Raw genomic sequence first — 24,057 nt, forward strand, 5'->3', positions numbered from 1 at the left:
ATGGTCCTTCCATGTGCTAAAACATAGGCTCAAACCAAAACTATCTCAGAGATAACATTATTGTACAACATAAATATCCATTACAAACTAAGTAAGGCTAACAATTCAAAATACAAGTATGACTATACCAGTTTTAGCTAGCCAAACAATTTCTCATTTCTATCTGCTTGGGTCCACCCACCTTACACTTAATAATTGTTGACCAAATCAACACAAATTTTATAAAATCACAGTTGGTAAAATATATAAATACAAGATCAATCTGTTGGTTTGTCCATCCAAATAACACTATGTCCAAATCATAAAAATTCAAAACTACACATTGTCTTTTAACATTCTATGAGAATTACTCAACATCTGACAGAAACTTTGATAAAATATCAAACTCAGTATAACAGGGTTTGCCGTGACTGTTTGGGTTATGGAATTTCGCCCTCAGAATTCACAAACTACTACCCAAAAATGCAGAATGAAATTAATTTATAAAATTCATAGAAAAAAATACTTCTCAAACTCACTTTGCTGGACACATGAAAATTTGCACAATGAAAAAACAATATACTTTTTTTTAGGAACATATTTATCATCATTTAAATTGTGGACATATGATGTCCTTCCAAATTTATCTTTGTTCCAACAACTTTCAAGTAAAACTAGATTTCATGACATCCAAACTACATTCCTTCCAGCTTCCTAGATGGTAATGAGATAAGTTAAATTAAATATTGCAGATGTTTCATGTATGCAACAGAAAAGCCACTATCCAAATTGCAAAACACTGCAGTGCAAGACCAATTGCCAGTGAATGAACATGCTACAATAGTAGTTCATCAGGTTTTAGTGACAGACAACCCTATTTAAATTCCAACCACTTTGGTTGTATCCAATAATGTGGGCAACTTTATTTTGAGAAACCAAGAGGCATCATCATCAGGGTGGGCTTAGTGAATAACAAATTTTGCGAGCCGATGTTTTCCATAATTCTACTACAGGACTCAACATGATTGCTGCAGTCCATACTTGCTATATTACAATGAACAAAACAAATTTCACAAATAGAAAACTTCTAGCTTTAACATTTTTTTAAAATTACTAACTTTTTATTAATATTCATAAACTTAATTTTAAGTCATTCATTGTTGGGAATGAATGCATTTAATTACTAAAACTCAAGACATAGGCCTCCATACAGCTTCATGCCATTGGATGCTGGATTTCCTCACTTGCAGACCCCAGTCAGTTCGGACTAGCAAAAAAATCTTTTCCACAATCACCATTAGCACAGGAGCACTACAGGGATATGAGCTTAGTTCCCTGCTCTACTCACTTTAAACCTTTGGCTGTGTGGCTAAATAGAGCTCCAACACCATTTACACGTTTGCTGTTGTGGGCTGTATCAAAGGTGGTGATGAATCAGCATACAGGAGGGAGATTAAAAACTCGGCCGAGTGGTGTAATAATAACAACCTCTCAATTAATGTCAAGATCAAGGAACCGACTGTAGACTTCAGGAGAGGGAATCCAGGAGGCCCATGAGCCATTACTCATTCGTGGATCAGACGTGGAGAAGGTCAGTTAAATTCCTAGGTGTCACCATCTCAGAGGACCTGTCCTGGACCCATCATATAAATATAATTGCAAAGAAAGCAAGAAGGCACCTTTACTTTCACAGAATGTGCAGAAATTCGACATGTTATCAAAAATCTTGGCAAACGTCTATAGACGTGTCGTGGAAAGAGTGATGGCTGGTTGCATTACAGCCCGGTACGGCATTTCAGTGGAAAATCCTATAAAAGGTAGTGGATCTGGCCCAACCTTCCAAACCATTTAGCACCCCTGCATGAGATGTTGCTGCAGTAAAGCAGCATCTATCAAAGATCTTCATCACCAAGGACATGCTCTTTTCTCGCTGCTGCCATCAGGTAGAAGGTACAAGTGCTCCAGGACTCACACCAGCAGGTTCAAGAACAGTTACTACCCCCCAACCACCAGGGCTTGAACAAAAGGGGATAACTACACTCATTCTATTTCTGGTGTTCCCACAACCAATGGTCTCATTTTAAGGGCTCTATGTTTTATTTTTGCTCTCGTAATTTATCACTATTTATTGATAGTTGCATTTGTGGTTTGTTGTTCATTGATCATGTTGATGGTTATTGTTCTATACATTTGCTAAGTATGCCTGCAGTAAAAGAATCTCAGGGGTTTATGCACTCTGATAATAAAGTTTACTTTGAACTTTGAGTTAATTATGGTTAAGATACAGAACAGAGGAAGAAAATTAAAATCACAGGTGAAGCTCTTACAAAGCAATAAATATTACACTAGATACAATTTCACTAAATCAAGGCAAAAATAACTGAATATCATTACAGTCAGTCTCCACAGTGCCTCCTCCTTCCCCCAATTAGACCAAGTCATTCTCACTATAACAATCAAAATGCCCTTCTTCAACAGACTCCATAAAACCCAACTCTGCTATTATCTGAGACCAACCATCAGTGTGGATAACTTCAGTTGCCACTACTCTGAACTGATTCTACGACCTACAGACTCACTTTCAAGGACTCTTTACGACTCTTGTTCTCAGCATCTTTTTTATTGCAGTTAATTGACTATCTTGTCTCCTTTTGTATAGTTTCTCCTGAAACTTTATGTCTTTCTTTTTTCCCTGCAAGTGCCAGCAAGAAAATGAATTTTCTTGAATTCACGTGTGATGTGTTCCTAGTTTTTCTGGTCACTCCTTTTTTGTTCCTAGCTGGGGCAATTTTAAAATCGGGTTGGCCTGCAAATGACGAACCCTGAGCTGAACTGAATATGCCCTTTGATTTTGTGCTTGTTTTTTTTTGGTTGCCATTTGCGTGACTTGTTTTTTTTTGCGCATGGGAGGTGTGATGTTTTTTTCTTTGAACAGGTTCTGTAGTTATTCTTTGTCTCATGGCTGTGGTGAAGACAAATATCAGAGCTGAAAACTGCATACATACTTCGATAATAAATGTATTTTGAACTTTGAATCATTTGAATTTCAAGGTTCTGTATGGCAACTTATGTACTTTGATAATAAAACTTAATTGAACTCTCAATTTATGAATAGGAGCACTAAACAGTAAAATGCCTCAAGATGATCTGCCATGTTAAAAGAATCCATCGAAATGGAGTTTTACAGCACTAGCACACATTGTTCCACTCACTGGTTGCAGTATTATTTGATATGAACTATTCTTTGACATCTTTCAATCATGACTTGATAAGTATCTGTCCTACTGAATATACTCTTTTGCAGTGTGATAATCAAAATCTAGGAAAATACATTCTTCCAGAAAGGGATATCTAATTTTGCAGACTCCAGATGTCTGTTTTCGTTGATTTTATGACAAAAAGCAGAAAAACTAGAAGTCACACATTCCAACGTATGTTATCTTCACATAAGAGTACAATGTAAACCATCTTGCTACTTCGAAACAAAATAGAAAACTATCAGTTTTCTAGGGTATTTGCTTCATCACACACATAAAGCAATTAATACTTGTCAGTTAAAATGCTTCAACATTTGTTTAGCATCTACTCAAACCAAATATCTTTATCTGTTGATGAAGTGAACAGATATGATCCTAAATGCTGATACTCCTACTATCTGTTCACCATTTCACTCAGACCATCCAGACAAGTTTACTGTATTTCAAAAGCATATATGTCACAAGATACTCCAATTATTTCAAGTGATCCTAAAGTCCATAAAAGTATCCCACCGTTAACGTACACGTGATTTACTTTGTTAGTTTAATAAAAGACTGCCTTCTGATTTAAACAGGGAACCCATTTCTTTAACAAAAAGTAATCCACCCCACAACCACCATCCCACACCCCCCCAACTAGATTCTCCCACAAGAGTAAACATACTTTCCACATCCATCCTGAAGATCTTGCACCTTAGATTTACTGAAAGACTACATTGTTTCATTACTTCAATGTATTATTCACTGCAGATAAAAATGATAAAACTTCTTCAACTAAAATAACTAAGAGTTTAGGTCTTCAAATCAAATTTCTTGAACTCTGGAATGAAGCAAGTTTTTTTCACTTTGAAACTAACGGGAAAAGTTGTTTTAATCAACAAATGTGCACTTTGAAATGTTCTGGAATATTTTTTTACTTCAATATATGGTAGAAATGTCCCATTATCTTTCTGTTCAATAGGTCTAATCTTTACCAAGAGCATAGCTAAAGCATAATAATAATAGAAAAAAAATCACTCATTATTTTAATCAGAGTAATGCAAATTAGATCACATGCACAAAAAAATCTAATAGATTCCTGTCATGAACATCGACTTCCCGCTAATGCCCAACTCCTCCTCGTACCCCATCCATTATTTATATACACACATTCTTTCTATCTCTCTCCTTTTTCTCCCTCTGTCCCTCTGACTATACCCCTTGCCCATCCTCTGGGTTTTTCTTTCCCCCTTTTCTTTCTCCCGAGGCCTCCTGTCCTGATCCTCTCATATCCCTTTTGCCAATCAACTGTCCAGCTCTTGGTTCCACCCCTCCCCCTCCTGTCTTCTCCTATCATTTTGAATCTCCCCCTCCCCCTCTCAAATCTCTTACCAGCTCTTCCTTCAGTTAGTCCTGACAAAGGGTCTCAGCCCGAAACGTCGACTGTACCTCTTCCTAGAGATGCTACCTGGCCTGCTGCGTTCACCAGCAACTTTGATGTCTGTTAATAGATTCCTGAGTTGTTTTTTCTCTCACCCACATACAGCAGCCTTCAAATTATCATTGTTTTCAACCCTCATGACAAACTAAAATCATTTTCTACTCCTTCGCCTCAAACACTGCTTCAAGCGGTTAGTTATTCACAATTTCAGGAATCTATTTATCCTGGGTGCTTTACAACCTCAACAATCAATTACAAAATTGTTACTGCACTATATTAAGCAAATTACAGCAATCTGCATGTTACTGTAATCCTCATCCTTGCATTTAGCACTTCCAAAGTAACACAGAAACATAGAAACCCTACAGCACAATACAGGCCCTTCAGCCCATAATGCTGTGCCGAACATGTACTTACTTTAGAAATTACCTAGCGTTACCCATAGCCCTCCATCTTTCTAAGCTCCATGTACCTATCCAGGAACCTCTTAAAAGACCCTCCTATATCTGCCTCCACCACAGTTGCCACCAGTCCATTCCATGCACTCACCACTCCCTGACATCCCCTCTGTACCTACTTCCAAGCACCTTAAAATTGTGCCCTTTTCAGTAAAAGTACTGAAATGTTCTCCTGACTAGCTTCCAATTCTGTAGCAACTTTAACTAAGATGTCTAGTTTTGGCTCAATCGGTTGCTCTTCTGTGTAAAAGTCAGAAAGTTTCCTGATTCTACTGCAATTGTGTCAGAGATGATAACATTAAAGAGTGGCCCCACTGCTCCAATGGATGTCACAGGCCTAGGTGGAAGATAAGCAGTGCAAGTATCTCTGAAGTCCTGGCTAGTATTTATCTTCCAATCAAGAGTATTAAACACAGACTACGTGGGGTTTGCAATGTAGGCTGCATGCACACTAGCTGTCATGGTTTATCATAATAATGAATGCAATTCAAACAGTGCTTCTGGGCTGCAAAGCTTTAGGAACATCCAGACGTCAAGTGAGGCACAATGAATTCTTATTATTTAAAAATCACAAGCAGGTTACCAACTGAAATAAATACTACTGACACATATGGGATCAACATTTTCAAGACTGGAGTCCTTATATAACAGGATAACATTCTTTTAAAAATAATGTAACAGGGATATTTTAATTACATACTGAAAGCATTCAGTTGAGCAGAGTAGGTGATTTTAGTGATATCCTCATTATTGAGTACCCATCAAAAATGCAATCTTCTGGATATGAATGATCAAATTCATTCTAATACAGAAAAACTGCCATTATTTTATAATCATAAGACATTCAATGATGTAAAATCCTCACACACGCTTCTTGGGTAAATTCAGCACCTGTTTTGCACACATCAATAATATCCAATCATTAATATAATGCATGTGACAGTATATTCAATTAAGGTTGACCAGGATTTGAGTATTAATATCTTCAGTAGTACAGGCTGACCATGAGATTGGAGGTACTGAAGTTGAAATAGTCACAAGATATGTAATTCCCATGCATAAACTTAAAAGCTAATGGGTATACAATTTGAAACCACATGCAAAAAGTGCACTGAATCCAAATTTTTACTTGATGTGCACCGCTTTCTGGTAACCAAACCCAACTTTGTGTTTTATATTGAGGGAGAGTGCAGAGCACACACCAGGTGGCCAGCATGCAGGATATTCAACTGAACTTTATTGATAACAATGTGAACTCCTCCCATGTGGGAGTGGCTAACTTGAGTAGCATAGGACTAACACTTAGTTACCACATCTCCCTTTCTTGAAAAAAAGACAAACTGCGCATGTACTACTTCTCTATAGAATTGCATTGAAATTAGTCACTGAAATTGAGCAATTCAGTTCACTTTACCTATAGCATGTAACTCAATGCTCCTTACATGACCATAAAAATTGCCGACATTATAACTGCCTTTGTTTTTACGATCTTTCATGCTCTGTATAAAAACAATGTCAATATTATAACTCTCTTCTGTTTTAACAATCTGTTTTCCTCCTCCCCTCCCCCTTCCCTTCTATTTTAAAAAGTCACTGTGAAATGTTTTCAACAGTAGAGCTCTTAAAAGAAACACCAAATCTTAATGGAGGTCAGGGTAAACCATCTGAACACTCCAGATAAGTGAGAGGATTATTCTGCCTCTTTAGTCAATTACCCTAAGCTATTAGGCTATGGAGTACATCTCCGGGGGTGGGACAGATAAACAACCCAATCTAGTACAGGTTCCTGAAAGTGTTGGAGCAGACAGAGATTCTTGAAACAGGTGCGTCCACCTCAGGTAAGTGCTTTGCATCATAAGGATCAGGCCACTATTTCTTCCCCAACCTTTTGTGGTATCTGAAGGCACACGAGCACACGCCAGTTCAGCCTAATTTCACCTTGTGATATTCAGATCACAAACAATCAGGGTGCATGCTGCCAGACTACTGCTCTTTTGGTGAACTGCTCTGAAACCCAAACAGCTTCACCACTCCCGAATGGCTACGAAGATTTTGCTATATGTCCAAGATCATGCATAATCTTTTTTTTCTGATGCTGTATTGTCCCCAGATTTCTCCCTCCGTCCAAGTCCGGTAAGTGAGGTTGGAGAAGGGAAGGAAATATGGGGAGGTTTGTTCTTTGTCTCTGACCCACACTGACAGCTCATTCTAGCTGTTCACAACAGGTATGGAAAAATAAGCTAGCAATGCTTTGTAGGAGCCTTTTGCCTTCTGTAGGGGGTTCTTAACAGTTTGCACTACTCTTTCCACTTCTCCATTTGCTTCTCGGTACTGTGGACTGTCTGGTGTTTGAACTCATAGTCCCTCGCAAAAGCTTTGAATTCTGAGTGGCTGAATTATGGCCTGTTGTCTGACACAAGTGACTCTGGTATTCCATGGTGAGTGAATACAGCTTTCAGGTGCTGTCTAACTGTGACTGAATATGCAGAGGTCAGCTTGGACACCTCAACATTCTGTGAGGACACGTAATTCACAGTAAGAACATATTTGTCCCTTTTCAGTTCGAAAATGTCTGTGCCTGCAATTTGCCATGGATAGTCTGGGAATTCTATGGGACAGAGGTTCACCATGATTTTTGTGCAGTTTTCTGCATGCTTCACATTATTTCCCAGCTGTATGCTCACGCCAGGCCACCACACAGATTGTCTTGCTCTTAAGAGACATTGTTGATGCCTTGGGGGGATTTGACTGATGATTCTGGTGTGAATAGAAGCAGGAATAACGAGTCTGGAGCCCTTAAGCAGTAAACCATTAAGAATGGTGAGTGTGTCTCTTCCAAGCCAGTAAATTCTGAGTTTGTGAGCTCTTTTGGAACAGCTGACCATCCATGTTCACAGTTTTGCATGACCTTGCTACAGATTTGGTCCTTTTCCAACTCAGCACAAATTTCAGCCAGTTTACTCTGTGATGCGGGAAAGTTTCCACGTATCTGAGCCAAGTAGATGTTGGCATCTTCCACGAGGGCAGAGTCAGCTTCCTTCCACTCACTTTTGCATGGGATACTCAGCAGAGTGGCTGATGTTGTGAAAGATTTGCCAGTTTACTCTGATGTGTTCAACGTCATAACAGTATCAAATAAACATCATTCTGAATGTTTGCAGACATGGAGTTAAGTCACCCAAGTGCTGTTTCAAGCTGTGGAGGCTGACAAGTGGCTTGTGGTCTGTTTCAAGTAGGAATTTGGTGCCTTGCCAGTAGTCCACACAAGAGCTAGCATTTCCTTTTCAATTGGGCATAACACTGTTCGGTAGGAGTCAATGCTCTGGATGTACAATATACGCCACTGGTTTCCATACACCACTGCAGTGTTGCATAAGCACATCCCCCAGGCCAAAGGAAGAGGCAGCAGCTGAAACCTTAGTTGTCTTGTTCAGATCAAAGAATGCCAACGTTGATGAGAATTTCTCCTGTGGTGCATCCCAGGTCCAAATGTTTCTCAGAGAGGTGGTCACGTAGTGGCTTTGCTTTCTCTGCCAAATCTGGAATGAACTTTCCCAGCTGGTTTACCATGCCAGAGAAACTGCTGATCTATGATACATTTGTAGGTTGTTTCATGTTCCGAACCCCTGCCAGTTTGAATCTCATTGCATTCCATCAGAGGACAGCTGGTGGCCTCCAACTTTGCAAACTCACATTTCTTTTTGTTCAGGGTGATCCCAGCTAGTTTCAGTTTCTCCAAGGCAGCTGCCTGTCTTGTCACACTTGAGCCTCCAAAGATAAGTATATTGTCCATGTGGCAGATTACTCCTTCCAGTCCCTCCAAAATTTGGTTCATACTCATCAGAAAGAGTTCAGGGGCTAATGACATGCCAAAAGAGATACATGGCACAGGGTGTGATAGAAGTTTGTGAGCTTCTGTGGCTCAGGAGCTAAATAGATCTGACAGAACCTTGAATTGCATCTAGCTTGGTGACAATTTTGTTCCACCCAGCATACCCAATGTGTGTTCAGAGGGCAGAATAAACTTGTTCAATTTTGTTAGATCAACTTCGTTCATCAATGCGACTGGTATATGTCAGACAGTAGGGCGTCACTCCTGGCCTCAGCTGGATAAAAGTACTCTTCTTTCAGTTCCCCCAGGCCTGTGAAAAATTCCAGGTACTTCTGCCACAGAACAGTTTTCAGTGAATCCAACCTTGTAATGAAGTTCAGGTTTCTCAATGGCATGTCATCCCAGAAGTGGTGAGAAGAGTTTCTGAACAACATAGGCATCCCCCTTTTAACTGTAAACTTTCCTTTCACACACAACTTCTGTTTTCCTGGCCCCATGAGGACTTTCTTTGTTGGGTTTAGTGTAATGCCTGTTTTCTTCGCCAGTTTGGCAAAAAGACATTCTCAGTTTGCTGTGACATCTGCCCCAGTATCCATTTTGAATGTCACTGCATTATTTTGCATCTGAACCACACCAGCCTTGCCTATTTGAAGTGTAGAGTATACAATGTGGGTAAAATGCAAACTACTCCACAGTAAAATGGAAAAAGGAGATCTCCACCATGTGGCCATGAAAAATTTCAATATTTTCTCATAAATACTTTCAAATAATTGATACAAATTATTGTACAATTCAGCAAAATAGATCTTAATTATGAATTTAAAGTTCAACATTTTAAAAGCAACAACTGTAGACATAAAATTATACAGATAAAAAACCTGGATTTGAAGGTCATGGGTGGAGGAGTGGGGCGGGGGGGAGAGAGAATGGAGATGCTGCTCACACTGACCTTAAAAGAAACCTGTCCACAAAATATCAGCTGACACCTAATTTTTTCCCCCACTCTTCCCTCCTCTATCCCTAATCCAGGTGAGTAGGAGTTTATCATCCCTCCTCACCTGAATTAACCTACTGCTCATCAGCTCTTGCTCCACCCCTTCCCCTTGTCAACTCCCCTCCACTCTTTCAAACCAGATAAAGGGTCATTACCTGAAACACTGGTTGTCCATTTCCCTCCACAGATGCTGCCTAACACAGAGTTCCTCAAACATTTAGTTTTTTGCTAATTCATGCTATCTACTACATACACAATTAGAGGGGAAAATGCAGCACTCTGACTATGTAGAGATATTTTTACTTAAAGTCTTAAGTACTCCATACTATCAGGAAACAGCTCTGCAGGTTTATTCACTAAGTGGTTCAGTTATTCTGACCAGAAGATTCAGGATCAATCTCCATATTGCACCCAAGTGCATTTTAGCCACATCCTTGTGCAGATTTTACATTTAACAATTGAGAGGGTGAAAACGCCATTGTAACTCTCCCCTATAATTATTCTAGAAATAAATGCCCACCTGCATTAGCCTAGAAATATTATCACACACAAAATACTGGAGGAAGTCAGCAGGTCAGGCAGCATCTATAGAAAGGAATAAACAGTGGATGGGAGAGGAGAGTGGGCTGTGGGAGAAAGGAAAGGCGGGTGGTCACTAGAGGGAAGTGCTAGGCAGGTATGGAGAAGGAAAGCAATAAGAGGGGAGCCAGGATAGGGAATGTAAAAAGAACAGGGAGAGTGTGGAGAAATTATTGGATGTTAGAGAAACCTAACTGTGACCTCACTGTGGGTTCAGAAGAGGCCATGGACCAACATGTCTGAATGGGAATGGGGTGTAGGATTAAAATGGATGAATAGATGTTCAGATTCATCACATGAAACCAAATTTGCTGTTTCTGTCCAACTGACCTTAACACCATTAATAATCAACACACCAGTGGCAGCAGCAGCTGAGCCAAGTTCATTATGAGCAACACACTATTTGACTTAATGCCTATTGTATTCAATCACAACTTCCATAAATCACAGTCAAAAATTCATCTGCAATTCCTAACAAATTAATTACCAGAAAATACTATTTGCATTACATCTGCAACACAGAATCCCTCAAGACAAAGTCAAAAATAAAATCTGCCAATAATACTAAAAGCAAACTTAAATCATAACGATGTATTGGGTTAAAATCCTGGGGTTTAAATTTTTGATTTGGCATTCTCCTGCTTGAACTGAATGTAACTACCCACTGCTATGAGACGAGCAAGACTAACATTGTTAGTCCCATTACATCAATTAAAATTATAGATGCCTCCCAGATTGACAGTGACGAAAAGTCACTGAGGTGATGAAGTCATTACTTACAAACCTTACAAATATAACCATGACCACATGCACATGGTGATAATGTTAGTGGGATAGATTCTAACATACTGTCGTTACAGATAGATTTTAAAATTCAATGTATTGCATTGGCCATAAAACAAGGGAAGGGCATAACCTGAATTGCACTTTACACAGACTAATATATTTAATACAATTCTGATTTCAAATTTGCCTAGCTGAGGATAAAGATGTTTCCATAATTATCATAATCCATTTTTTTCAGTTAATACAATCTAGCAATAAATTATATTGATACTTTCAAGAGAAATAAACAGGGCATGCAGCTTTACACAAACTCTACACAGTTTAAACAGAATTATGCTATTAAAAATGAATATAAATTAAACCTCCTTACTGAAGCTCAACTTAGACTCCCAGAAGGCAATTGAATGAAAAAAATGGAAACAGCATTTGAATAATAAAGGAAAATTATTGGAAAAACAAGTATGGTGTTGGGGTCATTCTGAATAGTTGAGAAAATGTAATTATGATTAAGATCTGAATTTCTGTGGTAGAATTTGCAACACTCAAGAAGCCCAAGTAACTTTGACATTTATCTCATTGCTCCCTGTTACACAACCCAACGTACTTAATTAAAAACAAAATTAGAACAAAGCATTGGGTTGCTACAATTGTAGCTCAGCTGGAAAATAACAGACAAGCAACTGTAACAAGCCACTGCAGGTCATTCAGCAAAGACTACCTGTTGATCTAGCATATAATTGTATTGTTAAAACATGTGATAAAGCCAGATTCTATTTTGATCAATTACAATATATGAAAAATATTTGAATTTGTGGATTAATGGGCCAATTTCTCAAACTAAAATATTCAAACAAATCAAGTTTTCAGAAAATAGAATGAAATGAAACATTTTAGAATTCAAAGTAGGGGTTTTAAAATAAGTTGATAGCTTCAAAGTTTTTTGAGGTTTTACAATCTAAAAATGATTGCAACTTTAATTATACAATTCCCTGCATGATTTTAAATTAATAAACAAATGCCACATTGTGACCAAATTATCATTCTCGGGTGAAGAAATGAAAACTATTTTACATAGTTGCTGAGACCAACCAAGACGAGTGAATGCAAACTAAGTAAGGAAATCCATGCACTTGGGGAAATACGACCATCATTGCCATAAACAAAATCACCCAGTAAATGAAGATTCTTATCAAGATAAAGCTAAGATCAGTACAAATAAACTATTAAAAGATGCCACAATTAATTTTGGATCTTTTGGCAGCACCGTCAGAAAATATATTTTTCTGAAACTGAAGAGCTAGAAATACAATTATACCCTCAGTGGCCACACCATTAGGCACATTTGCTCATTAATGCGCACATCTTATCAGCCAATCATGTGACAGCAACTCAATGCATTAAAGCATGCAGACATGGTCAAAAGGTTCAGTGGTTAAGATCAAACATCAGAATGGAGAAGAAATGTGATCTAAGTGATTTTGACTGTAGAATGATTGTTGGTATCAGACGGACTGGTTAGAATATCTTAGAAACTACTGATATCCTAGGATTTCCAGACAACAGTCTCTAGAGTTTACTGAGAATGACTTGAGAAACAAAAGACATTCAGTGAGTGACAGTTTTGTGGGTGAAAATGCCTTGTTAATAAGAGATTAAAGGAGAATGGTCAAGCTGGTTCAAAGTACATTTAATATCAAAGTTGTATACTATATAAAACCTTGAGATTAATCTCCTTTCAGGCAGTCACAAAACAAAGAAACCCAATATAACCTATTAAAAAGGACTATCAAACAAAAATCAAATCATGCAAATGATAAAAGCAAGCTGACAGGAAAGCAACCGTAACTCAAATAAACATGTATTACAGCAAACGTGTGAAGAGCATCTCCGAACGCACAACACATCAAATCTTGGAATACAGCATCAAAAGAGTACACCAAGGTTCCACTCCTGTTCCTAATAAAGTGACCACTGAATGTATTTTGAATGAATAAAAACCTGTTGGTTACTGCAATGATAGTCTTATTTAGTCTGCAACTCACTGTTGATGATGAATAAACACAGCAGATACTTCTTATATCCCCCCACAAGGTATGCAAGGAATACAAGTTCAGAAAAAGTAAACTGAGTGCAGGAAAGTAAATACAAACTTTAAGAATCCGGTTATCTTCAAATTAGAATGTACCCCTAACAAATTCTAACTTCAAAATTAAAAATTTTCTTTCCAATCTTATTAGAAGTGTTAGCAAACTGCTTAAATATTCTGGAAAGTATCTATCACCAAACTCCTGGCAACAAATATGAACAGAGAAGTCATTGTACACAAGCTCCTTCATTTATTTGTGGAATCAGTTGTACTTTGTAAGCTGAGACAAGAGATAATTTGTTCACTTAATTCTAATTATAACTAAACTTCACTTATTTCTCAAGCAATGGAATGTTTCATCAGAAATCATCTCCATTAGCCGTTATGAGTTCAGCCAAATATGCTAATACATCCAAAGCAAAAGAAAAAAGCAATCACTCACTCAGTTATCTACTTTTACGAATGCTATTTAAATATACCTCAACATAGAAGACCCTCAAATGGCTCAAAAACATTAATTGACTATTAATTAACAAAAAAATACAGGCGCCTGCACTATCTCCATGCCTAATGTTCATTAATAGTGCAGAGTCTTTTAAAAAAATTCAAATGAAAAAATGTTGCCAATCAGAGGTGGTGAACCTTTTTCTCTTGCATGCGCCATGATAATTTTGAGCAAAGATCATCACTGATTAATAAATAAGTAACAATAATTATGGGCTTTTAAGGAAAAAGGTCATCCCGTTTCTTATTTACAAGTATTATAGGCATCCATTATTCTCATGGGACCATGGATTTGAGCCTTGGAAGGTTTCCAGGGCGTAGGCCTGGGCAAGGTTGTATGGAAGACCAGCAGTTGCCCATGCTGCAAGTCTCCCCTCTCCACGGCACTGATGTTGTGCAAGGGAAGGGCATTAGGACCCATACAGCTTGGCACCGGTGTCGTCGCAGAGCAATGTGTGGTTAAGTGCCTTGCTCAAGGACACACATGCTACCTCAGTCAAGGCTCGAACTAGCGACCTTCAAAACACTAGACGAACGCCTTAACCACTTGGTCACGAGCCAACACAAATATTAATTTCATTACTATTAAAAGGTATAACAGACCTAGATTGAAGTAAATGAAACATTTTAGAACACCTGTTCAAAAATATTAATCTTTAAAAATACAATTAAAAACATTCACAAAAGATCAAGGAAAAGAAAATAAACTTTACTCTTAGTGATACTTCTGTTGCCAATTGACAAATATTTTATATCCAATTTGTATTTAGTTGTTTTGAGAGCTACACACGTAGCATCAGTAAGTCTACTCCTATAATTAGACTTGACTAAGTTCATCACGGAAAACAATGACTCACATGAATATTGCCATTTGAAACAGCTGGAAGTTTCAGGAATGGAATTCCAGAACCTCATTGTCTGGATTTTGTATGCTTTGATCCACTCACCAACTAATCTCTTTCAATACTTTCTAGTTCATCTCTTAAGTCAACAAACTTTTGCCTCCAAATTGAGCTGCTTTATAAAATCAACTGCATTTCCAATTATCCAAATCAATCCTTTCAACATCTCCAAACTCAGTTTGTCTAATAGTAGTCTAGATACTTTATTCATTTTGCATTTCAGTGAATCTTAAATAAAACTGTTCAGTAGTTGAACCAAAGACACTAAAATTAAGCTTATTGTAAAGCTCTGAATGTCAGTATTTTCAGGAATTTCAATACACATCATGTTTAAGGTTTTGTAAAGATTTAAAAGTGCCATTTCATGGTTAAGTACTTCCAGTTTGATTTCAAAGGCTTTAATATTACCAACACAGCACCAATTGTTTTGCCAGATTCCTGTACTTTGTTGTTTGTGTAAATGTGAGGCAAAATCTGCAAAAAAAATCTACACATCCAACCATACTTCTTGACAAGATATTTCATTCATCAAAACAGACTAACTTTGCTCTCAATAGGTTGCTTAAGGACAGAAATTCTTTTAAGTCAATGAACACTGTTGTGAAGAAGCAGTCCTGTGAACACTAGGTCTGCCACCTCAGTAAATTCTGAAATCATCTTTTTTCCCCCCAAAGTTAATTATCTTGGTTATAATTTTCATCACTTATTATAAGTTCCTTAAGGCCAGCTTTTGCACAGGAAGCCTCCTTGTGACCTATACAAATTTATCAGTGGATGTCCAACATTTTTTCAAAAACAGTTTGACGAAATCTGCCAGTCATGCTGGGTTGTCATGGAAATTATTTTTGAAAGGTTAGCTTGCCATGGTGCTTTCACATTGTCTAGCTGGAGCCAATCCCTGTAGCAGCTTCCTCTCACTGTTCTCAGGTTGTAAAAAAAATTATTCACAGTTTCATTTGGTACTAAGTATAATCATTGTATCTTTTTTATAGGTGGGGGTTTAAGGAACTGAGGGGCTGCACTGTAAGCCAAAGTGTTTGTGTACACCCTCTTGGGTAGGTTCACTACTCCATGTAAACAATTCTTTATAAACAGATTGACAGTATATAAATTGCGACCAGTTTCGCAAAAATTTCTACTCAATATTATACTCAATGACACAGTTGTTTTTTCTTCTGCAAGTCTGCCAGATCCCTCGTATTCCTCATTGTGACCTATTTAGCAGAACATAGACTATAAGACAGAGCAGCAGAATTAGGCCATTCAGCCCATCGAGTCTGCTCCGCCATTTCATCATGGCCGATCTCAAATCCCACTCAACCTCATATACCTGCCTTCTCACCATATCCTTCGATGCCCTGATTGATCAGAAAACTCTCAACTTCCACCTTAAATATACCCACGGACTTGGCCTCCACCACAGTCTGTGGCAGAGCATTCCACAGATTTACCACACTCTGGCTAAAAAAAAAATCCTCCTTACCTCTGTTCTAAAAGGTCACCCCTCAATTTTGAGGCTGTGCCCTCTAGTTCTGGATATTCCCCCCCCCCAATCATAGGAAATATCCTCTCCACATCCACCCTTTCTAGTTCTTTCAACATACAGTAGGTTTCAATGAGATCCCCTGCTATCTTCTAAATTCCAGTGAGTGCATGCCCAAAGCTGCCAAACGCTTGTGAACCTCCTCTAGACTCTCTCCAATGACAACACATCTTTTGTGAGATATGGGGCCCAAAACTGTTCACAATATTACAAGTGTGGCCTGACCAGTGTCTTATAAGGGCTCAGCATCATCTCTTTGCTTTTATTCCCCTTGAAATAAATGCCAACATTGTATTCTTTATCACAGACTCAACCTGTAAATTAACCTTGAGCCTTGCATGAGGACTCCCAAGTCCCTCTGCACCTCTGATGTTGAACCTTCACCCCATTTAGATAACATTCCACACTATTGTTCCTTTTACCAAAAACGGAGTCAGTCTCAAGGTGTTCACGCCAGCTCAATGATGCCTTCACGGACATCTTCAACATTTCATTTATCAAGGCTGCTGTTCCCATGTGCTGCAAACCCCCTGTACCAGAGACACCTTCAGAACTAAACAGCCAGTGCCAAGTGGCAATATTTATGATGAAGTACTTTGAATAGCTCATAATGGCACCTTTCAAAAACTTTATTCCTGCCTCACTGGACACTCACCAAAATGTTTACCGACAGGTACAGGCATTTTGGTGAGAGTCAAGTGTGGCAAGAATGAAGTTTTTAAAATCTGTCATGCACCTGGCCCTGAGACACCCAGAAAACAGACATGTATGGCAGAATGATGCTTCTAGATTTCAGTTTGGCATTCAACACTTTCAGTTTTAAACCCTGAACACTCAAAACAAAGCAGGAATATTGGAAAATAAAATTAGATCTCCATGTAATAAACAGGGGCCCATTGTTTTTGCTGCAGCATTATAATGTGAACTTAAACGTGTAAATGCATGCTGCTAAATTTAATCAGACATTTTGACGCAACTGTGTAGTTCATTACAAGAAACCACCAAACACATTAGGTCTTAAAGCAGAAACAATTTCAAAGTTCAAAGTAAATTTATTATCAAAGTACATACATGTCACCATTTGTAACCCTGAGATTCATTTTCTTGCAGGCATACACAGCAAATCCAAGAAACACAATAGAATCAATGAAAGACTGCACCTAACAGGATAAACAACCAATGTGCAAAAATTGCACAGATACAAGTGAAAAAAAATAATAAATAACTAAGCAATAAATATCAAGAATATGTGATGAAGTGTCTTTGAAAGTGAATCCACAGGTTGTGGGAACAGTTTCGTGATGGGGCGAGTGATGTTTCGAATAAACATACAACTTTTCTTTGCTTTCAGAGAAATGCCTTAAAAGCAGAAGGAAATTAAAAACTAAATAGACCAGATAGCATTTGGACAGGAAATCATTAACAGTAGTCATTCATCAGAACATCATCTCTCTCAATCCTGATTCTACCCAAACTGCTGAGGTTTTCTTTTATGATTTTCTCCTTTTAGTTTAAGCTTTCCAGTTTTGGTAGCTTCCTAAGTTTGTATTTACTTTATTATACTTGGCACATTCATATCAATCTTCCTGCTTCTGACAGAAATCTTTGAAATAGTTTCAGCCACTTGCAAGTCATTAGTTTTTAAGTTTCTGTACAGGTCATTTTTTTTTGGCATCAGTGCTTACAGCTGCAAAGTGAAAGTTTTTTTTGGGAACATTTTGGCCTCTCATGGATAAAGAATACAGTCCACACTTCCAGACTTCTTCTGTAATACACACTACCATCATTTTGCCACAATTATATGTCAATAAACCAAAGCTCACTCACTATGACAGCACCAGCCATCAGCTAGCTACTTGCTATGTGTTTGTAACATCAAAGCTGCGCACTCCCATGTGCAATGGTGATACAACATATTTAATCCATTTTGAGTTAAATCCAAGACCTTGGCTCTTTATCCCCATCTGCCCATGTCAACATCAGGTCTGCTCCTCTGTTCTGGTCCCTACAATGTCTAAAGTTATCTACAAACCTCAACCACTAGAGAGGGCAGGGTTTGGGCAAATACAAAATTGTCCATTTTTGTGTGAAAAGAATATGTTTAACGCATGGATTCACGTAAAAACTGTTTAATATTAGTTAAGAGCCATTGCAATTAGACCAAGACCATACAATAGTTTGTGTGCCATGCTCAACCTCACATTAAAAGAATCTACACTCAGGATCTTCCACACCTCATACTAGAATGGAAACAAGTCATTGTCAGATCCAAAGAACCTTCCATGGAAAAAGACAATGATGTGAGGGAGTACAGGCAAGTGAAATACATATTTAAAAGAGAAGAACAAATAGTAAGTCAAAGAGGGATGGGGAGAAAGGAGAAATAATTAAATGGATGAGAAGGAGAATGAAGGCGCAAGAGGAAAAGTAGCTAGCTGTTGACTCTGTCCCCATCTCACATTCAATCTGCTGACCTGGTTCCTCACTGAGCTCCCCAACCTCCTTGCTGATCTCCCCATTAATAGTGATTCAAAAAATCCTCAACAGACAAGCTCTGCAGTAAGTGCAATCAAGCTGTTTGACAATGGATAATAGTAATGACAGGTTTAAAAAAAATTAGCAAGTACTAAAGAGCAGAATTGGAGGAATGCAAATAAGAGTAATATGACCGGTATGTTCACAGTGATAAAATTGGCAAGCTGCTGGCTAATCAATTGAAATCTAATTATGTTAAATCTCAAATCAATCAGATTTATAACCAAAATGATCGATTGATATTGGATCATGTGGGGATTAATCAAACCTTTTGTGATTTTTATTCTTCTTTATATCAATCAGAGTCTCCTCGAGATTCTAAATATATGAATGATTTTTTAGATAAGTTAGACTTCCCTCAGATTTCACAGGATATGTCTTCTTTATTAGATACTTCCATTACAATGGATGAGATTAAGAATGTTATTTTTTCTATGAATCTGGGGAAAGCTCCTGGCCCTGATGGGTTTACCGTTGAATTTTATAAATGTTTTGCTTCTTTATTGATTCCTTGGCTCTATAAGGTTTTTGAGGCTTCTTTGAAACTTGGTAAACTTCCGGAATCTTTTAATAGAGCATCAATTTCTTTAATACTAAAGAAGGATAAAGACCCTGCTCAATGTGCATCTTATAGACCAATATCTTTATTAAATGTTGATTCTAAAGTTTTTTCTAAGTTATTAGCAAATAGACTAGAAAAAGTACTTCCTTCTATTATTTCGGAAGACCAAACGGGTTTTATTAAAGGTCGTTACTCTTTTTATAATATTCGTACATTGTTAAATATCGTTTATACTCCCTCACAAAATGTTCCTGAGTGTGTTATCTCTTTAGATGCCGAGAAAGCTTTTGATAGAGTAGAATGGCCTTATTTATTTAAGGTGCTTGAAATGTTTAATTTTAGCTTGAAATTTATATCCTGGATTAAACTGTTATATCACTCCCCTGTAGCCTCGGTTCGTACTAACTCCTTAAACTCACCTTTTTTTCCTCTCTTTCGTGGTACTCGACAAGGCTGTCCTCTTAGTCCCCTATTATTTGATATTGCATTAGAACCTCTTGCAATTGCTATTCGAGAATCTTCAAATATTACTGGGATAACTCGGGGATTAAAGTCCCATAAATTATCACTCTATGCTGATGATTTACTTTTATATATTTCTAATCCTTGATTTTTTAAAGTCACGACTTTTCTTTACATCTCATTTGAAAATTGAATTTTAAAATCTCTGTCAAATTCCTAAGACCTGGAAACAATCCTTAAGGATTTGAAAGTTCTTTCACACTAACAGAGGTCAAAAGAGATCAACGGGCATAAAATTGGATACAAGACCAGGTTCCCAAATTCCAAATTAAATAAGACCATAAGATATAGGTGCAGAGTCTGCACTGAGTCTGTTCCACCACTCCATCATGGCTGATTTCTTTTCCCTCTCAACCCCATTCCTCTGCTTCTCCCCATAACTTTTGACTCCCCTTCTAATCAAGAACCTATCAACCTCCACTGTGACAACGAATTCCACAGATTCACCACCCTGTCTACAGAAATTCCTCCTCAACTTTGTTCTAAATGGACGTCCTTATATTTGAGGCTTTGGCCCCTGGTCCTAGTCTCTCCCACTACTGGAAACATTCTCTCTCTGTCCATTATCTAGCTCTTTCAATGAGATCCCCTCCTCTAAACTCCAGTGAATATCCAGAGCCAAACACACTTCATCCATTAACCCTTTCATACCTGGAATCATTTTTGTGAACCATCTTTCCAATATCAGCACATTGAAATGCAGAACATTAAAAATATTCACACAAATTTTAAAGACCAATATTGGGGTGAAAAATAAAGCAGCTCAATGATAACATAAAAGCAGAACAATTCAATTTCAGCAAGTAGAAAACAAGAAATTAATCTTGACTTGCAGTAGCATAAACAAAAATAGACTTTATTGTCAGTGAGTCAGAGAGCTTTGAAACTTCTAACACTCATTTAACTCCACAGAGCTAAAACAGCTTCAGATTATTTGATATAGTGCATTAAACCTGTTAGCACTGGACAGATTGTTGACAGATATTGAGCAATAAAGATTGCTAGTTTTATTGTGCTAACTGGATTGCTCTGAAAGTTTTCATAAAATTTGAATGAAATTCAAGAAATCTATTTTAAACTTTAAGAATACAGACCCTGTGTAGACAAGTACTGCTTACTTCATATCACATGGGAAGGGATTCAAATTGCAATTGATCAATATTTTTTCCTATTACAATGAAAAATATATAGTATAGGTGCCAGCTTTCTTTTGTCATCTCATATAGTACCTCAACAAAGGCAGAGCTCTCATTATCATAAGAATTTCTACAGATGCAATCCAAAGCAATACACATAAAATACCAGAGGAACTCAGGAACTCAGCAACTCAGGCCACATCTACAAAAATGAATCAACAGTCAACGTTTCAGGCCAAGAACCTTCATCAGGACTGAAAGGAAGGGAAAGGATGCCAGAATAGGAAGGTGGGGGGAGGAGAAAAGGTAATAGGTGAAAACAGGTGGGCGAGGAAGAGGGAATGAAGCTGGGAATTGATCACTGAAAAGGCAAAGGGTTGGAGAAGAAGGAATCTGAGAAGAGAGTGTACCTTGGGAGAAAGGGAAGGAGGAGGAACAACAGGGGAAGGTGAGAGACAAGTGAGGAGAAGAGGTAAGCGGCCAGTGTGAGGAATAGCAGAGGGAAGATGGAGAAGGGAAAAACAGTTACCGGAAGGAGACATTGATGCTCATGCCATCGATCTGGAGGCTATCAAGATGGAATATGAAGCACTGCTCCTCTGTCCTGAGAGTGGCTTCATCATGGCATAACAGGAGACCATGAAATAACATGCCAGAACAGGAATGGAGGTAGGAATTAAAATAATTGGCCACGAGGAAATTCTGCTTTTTGTAGATTGAGCAGAGCTGCTCGACAAAGCTGCCCTCCTCCCCACCCCCACCCCAATTTACGTCAAGTCCCACCAATGTAGAGGAAGCACATCAGGAGCACCGAAACAGTACACAACCCAACTCACAGCTGAAGTGTTGCCTCATCTGCAAGGACTGTTTGGGCCCTGAATGGAGGCAAGGGAGGAGGTGAATGCACAGGTGTAGCATTTCCATTGCTTGCAGGGATACACGCCAGGAAGGAGATTAGTGAAGAGGGACAAATGGATAAGAAAATCACAGAGTGAGCAATCCCTGTGGAAAGTAGAAAGTTGGGGGAGGGAGACAAATGTGTTTGATGGTAGTTCTCATAATGACCAGGATACACAAGAGGCAGTAAACAACACATGAAGCCTGTAAGATGAGATCAACGTGATTCTCCAGAATGGACCAAACAGGAGAGCTCCATGATCTTAGTCATAACAAGGATTAGGCCTCAAGCCGTAGTGTCAACTATTTGCGGCTGGCCGGGAGGGGGGGGCATCGTAGCTGGATGCTCCACCGGACTGCTGCAGTCACCAGCGTTCATGCTGGAGTCTGTGCTGCTCTCCCGTCTTCGCGCAGCAGAAGAAAAACTGTATTGTGTTTGCATGCAGACTGCTGCAACATTCATGGACTCAGGGACTTGGGACTATTTTTTGTGTGACTGCACTTCATGTGCTATTATGTGCCTTGTGCCGTGTATGACTGTGGGTACTTAAGCTCACGATGTCAAGTTATCCAATTCTATCTGCCTGAACACACCCGGATCCTTCTATTCACTGCAAGTTCGTCTGTCTAAAAGTCTCTTAAATGTCATAATCATTTCTGCTTTCACTAACCCACCTTCCTTTGGAGGTGAAAAATATTGGTTGCTGGAAGGGCCTTTGCATGTGATTTATGACATACAAAAAGCAAGCACACTGGTTTTTCATACAATTAAGTCAGTAATCATTATTGACCTTTACTACAAAAAGGATGAACTAGAAAATGAAGTCTTGCTAAGCTTAAACAACAGGAATTCTGCAGATGCTGGAAATTCAAGCAACACACATCAAAGTTGCTGGTGAACGCAGCAGGCCAAGCAGCATCTATAGGAAGAGGCGCAGTCGACGTTTCAGGCCGATACCCTTCGTCAGGACTTGTCTTGCTAAGCTTTTACAGTTTTGTTAAGACCTTGTGTGTAGTTTTCTTTCCCGTTTCCAAATGATTATATATGCGTTGGAGTCAGTGCGCTGTAGATCAACTAGACTGATGCAAGTGATGAAAGAGCTGCCCCATGAAAGGCTGAATGACTACTGGCCAATTAATGACCCCTTATACACTGCAAGTCCATATTGAGACAAAGAACCAATAATTGGCATGTTTTAGTCAAGTCCAAGCATAACAGCAATAGTTCCACAGAGCAGTGTAAATACACCAATTAAGCAATTGGGGCAACAGTTCTTTACAAACATTATCAGTAAAATTCAGGATAAAATTAGAATTCCAATACCAAAACTAGCCGTTCATTTGCGAGAAGAAATTCATTTACCTGCTTGCAGCATTCAAGCTAGCCATTTCCAAGTCTAACTCCCTACCTTTACCATTCAATACCATTACAATCCAAATATGACACTGTAAACATCTTGGGAGCTACTACTGATAAAAAGCTCACCTGAACCAGCCATAAAAAACACCAAGTTTTCCCAGAGTAGATCAAAGGCTGGGCATTCCTGCAGTGAGGCCATACCCTAGAGCAGTTGCCCACTTGTGACTTTCATTTACCTCTGTGGCCCCTTTCATTTATCTCTGAACAGTGATTTGTGCATGGTCAAGCAGGAGCAGAGATATCGATTGGCATGCCTGCATCTCCACACAGACACAGACACACTAGTCTGTTTTACTGCCTCATTTGCATTGTTGAGCTTATTTCATTTAATTCAGGTACATTTAAATTACATATTTTCATTTCTTTATTTATACATTTTAGTAATGTTTTATTATAACAGTAAACTTATCATGGCCCATTCAAAACTTCCGTGGCCCCCAGCTTCTTGTGTGTTTATTTTTTTAAAAACTGTGGCCCCTGAGAAATCTGGCATGACCCCCTGGGGTCCATATGCCTCACACTGAGAACTACTGCCCTAGAGTCTTTCTACCATCTCACAAGGTACAAATCAGAATTACAAGGAATACCTTTAATTTGTCCACATGTGGAGTTCCAACAGTCAAGACAAACCTGACTGACTCGAAA

General features: G+C 38.4%; 1 protein-coding gene across 1 annotated transcript in view; it reads right to left on the bottom strand.

The window, feature by feature from the left end:
• Window positions 1-24,057, bottom strand: part of LOC134355552 (protein phosphatase 1 regulatory subunit 12B-like) — a 249,629-nt gene that overhangs the window by 172,058 nt on the left and 53,514 nt on the right. The gene's annotated exons all lie outside the window — the stretch shown is intronic.

Source organism: Mobula hypostoma, chromosome 13 (assembly GCF_963921235.1).
Source record: "Mobula hypostoma chromosome 13, sMobHyp1.1, whole genome shotgun sequence".
Classification (NCBI taxonomy): Eukaryota; Metazoa; Chordata; class Chondrichthyes; order Myliobatiformes; family Myliobatidae; genus Mobula; species Mobula hypostoma.